Genomic DNA, 6,151 nt, shown 5'->3' with positions numbered 1-6,151 from the left:
GGAAGAAAACATTAACCTCTTCGCCAGCAATATAACCCAGTATGTTGGGTTTAATGCAAGTGAACTAGCTGTCAGATTCTCTTTAAAGGCATACTCCGGGGATAAGATGTCTGATCGTCGCTGGGTCCCCACCGCTGGGGACCCTAGCAATCTCTGCTGCAGCACCCATCTGTGTGTGCTCCACGCAGCGCTGGAGGCTCCGAGTCTGAAGCCTCATGACCATGTGGCCAGAGTATCGTGACATTACAAATCCACCCTCGTGTGACCTCACGCCCCGCCCCCTCAATGCAAGACCTTTGGATAGGGGAAAAGATGTCTTAGGGCCGGAGTACCCCTATAAAGAATAACTGTCATTTAGATTTTTACTCCATGAATCAATATTGTGAAACATTAAATAAATAGTGAAAAAAGAAAACTAAAACTAGCAGGCTAAGGCTGGGTCCACACTACGTTTTGTCCCATACGGGAGCGCATACGGCAGGGGGGAGCTAAAAGCTTGCGCTCCCGTATGTGACCGTATGCGCTCCCGTATGTCATTCATTTCAATGAGCCGACCGGAGTGAAACGTTCGGTGCGGTCGGCTCATTTTTGCGCCGTATGCGCTTTTACAACCGGACCTAAAACTGTGGTCAACCACGGTTTTAGGTCCGGTTGTAAAAGCGCATACGGCGCAAAAATGAGCCGACCGGACCGAACGTTTCACTCCGGTCGGCTCATTGAAATGAATGACATACGGGAGCGCATACGGTCACATACGGGAGCGCGAGCTTTTAGCTCCCCCCTGCCGTATGCGCTCCCGTATGGGACAAAACGTAGTGTGGACTAAGCCTAAGAAGAGATTTATTCTCAGGTTTACTAAGAGGTCAGGTTACAGCTGCTACCTAAAGAAGTCTATGGAAAGAGGAAGCAGCTGCAGGGATAGAGAGAGGGGCACACAGAAGATGACAGTAGCACTGGATAATTATGAAATTATTATAGGTATCACACTTCACTGGACCAGGTCCAATTGTCCATTGTGGTCAATCCATAATATGTGTCCCTGCATTTTTTTTGAAAATCTGAGGAAGGTTCTTGTAACCAAAATGTTGCAAGCATGAAGAGAAAGGAGAAGAAAAAGGCACAGTCACTCAGAGATGCTGCTGCTTTTAGTGTTTCACTGCTTCCCCTTAGTGCTTGATACACAGCAGCACTACTTATTACTTCTGTATAATGTCCTTCATGCTGTTGTTGCTTCTTAGAGTGTGTTATAAAGATATATAGGAAGTAGGTTGCGTGAATAGACTATTGGAAACACAATAGTAGCTAATATCTACCCACCCTGGAGTCAAGATTTAAGAAAACAAATTACAAATAAAGCCTACAGAAGGGGACAAGTTAAAAGTCATATAATAGTCAGGGATGTAGTCCACTGGGAACGCTGTATCTCCGGTTCTCCCACAGAGATACATGAAGGGGGCATGTCGGCTGCCAATTCATGGGGGCGGTCAACACAGTTCAGTTCCTGGGGACTGTTGGGGCACCGTGCAGGAGATTACGGGTAGTCCCAGAGGTTGGACCCCCTGCAAAACCAACATAGCTTTATCTCATTCACCTTCACTTCACAGAATGACAAATCATGTTGTTACAATGTTTATGTTATCTATTTAATCTATGTGTATATATATAAAATATATACATTATATATATATATATATATATTTTTTTTTATGTCAGATTTTACTGTTGTTGTAGGCTACTAAAGATATATATATTTATCACCAATTATACAATTTTTTGTTGTGTTTTTGCTATGTCTGACATCTTCCTTTGCATTTATCTTACACCTCCAATTCTACCCTGAATTGTCAACAGTATTGCACCATTATTTCTCTTTCCTGACTTTTCTAATCCATAATGTAAAAAAAAAATGTGTCTAACATTGTAAATAATAAATACATTTCTGTTTGATTTAATACTAACAGAGAGGCAGGAGACAGCTACTATTTATATTCTCAAACATTCACTCTGCTTGTTTAAGTCATTACCATCAGCCCTCCATATGTTTCTAGAGATACATTCATGGAGAAGTCAAAAGAATGGTTTACTGAGGTCTTGATATCGAGCCAGCAAGGATCGGGTCAATCGATTCCACAAAGATGTGAAGAGTTTTCATGCCACATTTACACATATGCTAAATTCTCTGGTGCTACGAGCAATTATAGGCAGCATAAAACATTAATCATCATTTCAAAGCCTCTAATATATACATGTAGCGGATGATAAAGGACACAGATAAAAGACAGGATTTGCTGCTGTTTATAGCCCCACTCGTCCTCGAGTGGGGAAAGTCATGATTAATTTTGTGGATGTCACAGATGGTTTAAATGGTGATGAACCCCATATGTCCCTTAGAGTTATTGCACTATTTGTCAAGGGTAAAAGGCTGCACTGTTGGTAAATAGTCTACATCCCCTGGGGCACTTCCCAGTGATTATGTTGAGGCTGGTGGTATTTGAAAGGCCTGTGATGTTATTTAAAGGAAATCTGCCATCAGTGTCACCTGCACTAACCTGGCGAGGAGACAGGTAAGGGCCCTCCCATGACCCACTCGGATGTCCCAATCAGCTCCGCTTAGCTAACCTTCATCTAGCTAACCTAAATTTTTTACTTTGATCGAAGTGTCTAAAGAGTTAATAATGGGCATCGGCCATTTAAGTGCCAGAACCAGTAAGCCCTTTTTAAGTGCCAGAACCAGTAAGCCCTTAGTCCTTAACAGGTTAAACAGCACAAAATATGCCATACTGGGACACTACATATGAGAGATAAATGAGCTTGGGAAGGATTAGAAATATACGAAGGATTTATAAATATTATCAGGCTGTTTTAGATTATTGGAAAGGTCAGTACAGAGAATGTGTTTGATTATTGTTTTATGTATTTTAAATAAATATTTAATATTAAACATGGCTGAAAAATTACTGAATTATTAATATGTTCACACATTATAAATCTGGCCTTTCCTAGGTTAGTTTGACTTATGCTGCTTTGGATTCCACTACAAATCCAAAGCAATTCTACCATGCCTAAGGGTGATTATATTAGATTGTGGTACAGACGGTGAATCTACATCCACCACATCATAACTGCCATTTTTTATATTTTATTTTTTATAGTTAAGGGTATTTTTCTAGAGGAATGCAACCATACCAGATTTTAGTTATATCTGGTTGTTGGAGTGCTTTTTGCTTTCCCAAGTTTTTTATGGACCAAATGCTGGTGATACTGGTTTTGCCAATCAGTGAGTCTGTACATCTGTGAAGCAATCATCCTCAGTGAGTAGTTGCTCACTCATCCTGCAAGTACTACCACACTTACATTTTCCAATTATTACTTTGGTGAGTAGTTGCACATTCTAGTATTAGTATGCCTACTGGTCAGCTTCTTCTCGCAGCGCTGGAGGTGTTGTTCTGTTGATAGGCCAACTAGCTCACAGTCGCCTGAGATTGTTACCTATTTCTGGTTTTTACCTTCCCTTCTGGTTCTGACCTTGGCTCTGGCTACTAACTACAGCTTTGGTTCTGATTCTGACATACCCATTCGAATCTGAATAAACTTGATGACTAGCCTTTCTTGCCGACTGTGACTCAGTTGGGGGCCATTGCCTGAGTGGGATACTCCAAGTATGTAGGGTAACACTTCCCTGTCCCCTCTCTCAGATCATGGGAGGCCAAAAAGTCTGCCTTGACAATCAAATGTGATAATTTTACAAAGGGGAAGGTGGGGGAGGGGGGAATCAAAGGCCAGACCGGACTGCTAAGGAGTTAAAGGTATTGACCACTTTCTAATATATTGCTGTTATATGCCTCAAAATAAAAATGTACTCATGCTGTGGAATATTATATTCTCCTTAACTGGCCCAATCAAGACTGAAAGCTGGGTAAATGTAAATAACCATGCAGTAATGGAAGCCTCAGTCACATGATGTGTTCATGATGTACCTCATGGTTGTGCAGGCGCTACCCTTATATTTCCATGAATTTTGTTAAAAGAGTAGTGCAGTGAAATATAATTTATCCTCTATCCAAAGGATAGGGGATAAGTTATAGATCACAGGGGATCCGACCGTTGGGACCCCCAGCGATCTCCTGAACGGGGCGCCGGCAGTCTGCCGGTAAGCGGCCGCTCCGACTCCCGCAGGAAGCCGCAGACGACACGCCTGTTCCATTTATCTCTAAGGAATACATGGAGGGGCTGTGTCGGCCACCGCTCTGTGCGGGGGACGGCATGCCCCCTTTTAGCAGACTGCGGGGGCCCGTTCAGCAGATCGTGGGGAGCCCCAGGGGTTGGACCCGTTGCGATTTACAACTTATCACCTATCCTTTGGATACACTACAGAACTCCTTTAAGGAACCCCACTGTGTCACAAACCCTTTGTGTCATAATATGAGTTCAGTACAACATGATACAAGAACTCCACTGGGTGGCTACAAATAGACACACACATAGCATATACTTTATATCTCCAGATAGAATTTTTTAAGGACACTCTTGTGCTTCTTATCTTGGTATGTGTCAAGCCAAGAGGAAAATAAAAGCAAGTATGCTTCTCTACTATACTTAAAGGGGTACTCTGGTAGTAAGCTTTTTTAGATAAGCATGTGGGACTTAAAAAAAATAAACATCCACATACCTCCCTACACTCCCCCACTGCCTCAGTATCGCTGCTCCTGATCCAGGTACACTCTTCTTCCCGATGCTGAAGTATGATCAATCATTTTGCTTCTCAGCCAATCACTGGCTGAAGCAGGAAACTGCTGTGGCCAGTGATTGGCGGAGCGGCACTGTGATGCATTGACTCCTACACCAAGAAGAAGAGCTTGGCTGAGACTGGGGCTGGAGGTCAATGCATCACAGTTGCCACTTAGCCCACCACTGGTCACAGTTGTGTCCCGCCTAAGCCAGTGATTGTCTGAGCAGCACTGTGATGGATCCACCCCAAAGCACCATGAAGAGGAGTGTATACCAGGACTAAGTATAAAGAAAAATTGAGGTAGTGTAGGGAGGTCTGTAGATAGTATATGTTTTTAAGTTACGCAGCCTGGACATGTTTGTCTAAAAAAAAGAATTCTGCTGGAGTACCCCCTTGAGTTGAGTTTTTATATGTCTGAGCATTTCCATTACATGATCCCTACCATTATTCCTGCCTCTGCAGTATTTCATTATGCCCCTGTCCCAATTGTATGTTACAGGTCAGGTGGCTGGGGACGCAGAATTAAATAACACATACCTATAGTAAGTTTCACACCTTTTTATTTGAAGGCACATATCAACTATATATTAGAAAGTAGATAATTCCCATTTTTCCCCTTTAAATATAATAAACTTTACAATCTTATAATGTCATATCTAGTGTGTGGGATTTGCCGCATTTTGCACAAAAGGCCATGTAAGAGGATCCTTGTGATCTGCGCTCGCACAGAACCAGCACGTTAAGGCGCAGTACATTCAAGCACCTGGAAGTTCTAAAACTAAATTGAATGAATAATATCCTCCTGCTGGTTGGGAATAAGTTTATATAGTGAGAGCGAATCATCGTGCGTCATCTGCTACAGTCGCTAATAGTCCAAAGTGCAAGCATTTAGAGCTGCAGCACAAGCTGTAAGTTACTAAGTCACGTCCTGTTCTGAATACATGGAAATATGAATGTATTTCCATGTATTAAATATCAAGATTGACATCGTAGTAAAATGTTGACAGTATGTTCTATAACCTTACAGCACAATACTCATCAATACATGTTACTGGATTTCACCAAGCACAAATGTTCCTACATAAATAGGGATGAGTGAATCGAATCTGACATATCCAAATTCGTTACTAATTTCAGGAAAAATTATATTCACAGCGAATGCAAAAATCGCTGCGATTCAATCACATCAATCGCTTCATTAAACTCCATTTAGTGCAGTCCAGGCTCCAGGGCATCTAAAATGGTGGATCCACATGTGTGGGAAGGCAGGATGACCCTGAATCCGATGCAGCATGCAGCCTATCAGCAGCCAGCCACCCCTGTGAAGTCACAGCCCTATATAATTGGCAGCCATCTTGCAGCCAGTCACATCAGCGTTTTATTGCAGAGAAAGAGGGACAGAGAGCAGTGTGTTGCACAGAA

This window comes from Hyla sarda, chromosome 3, assembly GCF_029499605.1.
Source record: "Hyla sarda isolate aHylSar1 chromosome 3, aHylSar1.hap1, whole genome shotgun sequence".
In the NCBI taxonomy this organism is placed as follows: Eukaryota; Metazoa; Chordata; class Amphibia; order Anura; family Hylidae; genus Hyla; species Hyla sarda.
Note: the sequence above shows the minus strand (reverse complement) of the source record.